Raw genomic sequence first — 1,147 nt, forward strand, 5'->3', positions numbered from 1 at the left:
AATTCGGCATAGGGCTCATTCGAAAGGGCACGGTTTAGCCTTTAATTTCTGATATATGCAAAATTTGTACCACGTCAGGGTTCAGCTCTATAATTTTTCGAAAATGGCCAAAAACGCTGTTTTTAGGGGTTTCAACCCCTTTTTTCTCGAAAACGTGACGTGATGGGACATTTTTGACCCCGGATTCGTGTTCAGCACGAAAAATCCGTTCAGAAACACCAGGTCCCGTCTTATTCGCAGAAAAAAAGTTGAAATTTGTAGACCAGTGTTAGCTGTTGAAATTAACAAGAAATTACCTATCGTTTTGAAAGAAAAATTGGTGATAGGCAATTTGCAAAGTGTGAGTGTATTGGTAAACAGGGTGAGTGCATGCAAATTGAATCAAATTTGGAAATTTTTTTATTGAAATGCTTTTGTTTTTTTCACACACAAAAAAAGATTTTTTGATATGAATTGAATCAATCTCAAAGATATTAACATATTTTACAGCAGTTTTTTATACAGTAACTTAATTATGTTATTTAAAGGCCCGAATTTATTTTGTTTAATCTTAAAGATTGGTGTGAATAATTAACCAATACTGTAAACAATATTATGTGTAGTTCTAATTTTTACTGCTAATTTGTGTAGCTAAAACCCCCGCAAACTCGTGAAATCTCGTTTTAATGATGAAAAATTTTGGTAATTCGGAAACTGATTTGGTAGGCGTTTTGGTACCTAAAAATGTTTCAAGTGGCAACACTGCCCAGCATGCCTACAATAAGGGAAGATCAGTTGAAACGGCACTCCACTCCCTAGTGCAAGCAATTGAAAGATCACTATATTGTAAAGAATACACCCTCGCTGCCTTATTGGACATCGAGTGAGCTTTCAACAACGTATCTCCTGGGGAGATTATCTCATCGCTGGTAAATTTGGGAGTAAGCCACTCAATAACCTCGTTTATAGAACGAATGCTAACCGGACTGGAGATAAGCGCAGGGTTGGATGAATCGCAAATAAAGAGATTCCCAGTAAAGGGAAACGCCCCAGGGGGAGTAATCTCACCGCTTCTGTGGAACATAGCCTCCTTCAAGAACTTGAAGATATTGGTGGGAAAACAATTGCATACACCGACGATATTTTAATAGCTATCTTGAAAAAAAAA

The sequence above is a fragment of the Rhagoletis pomonella genome, unplaced genomic scaffold (assembly GCF_013731165.1).
Source record: "Rhagoletis pomonella isolate Grant_MI unplaced genomic scaffold, Rhpom_1.0 Rhpom_scaffold_00006, whole genome shotgun sequence".
In the NCBI taxonomy this organism is placed as follows: Eukaryota; Metazoa; Arthropoda; class Insecta; order Diptera; family Tephritidae; genus Rhagoletis; species Rhagoletis pomonella.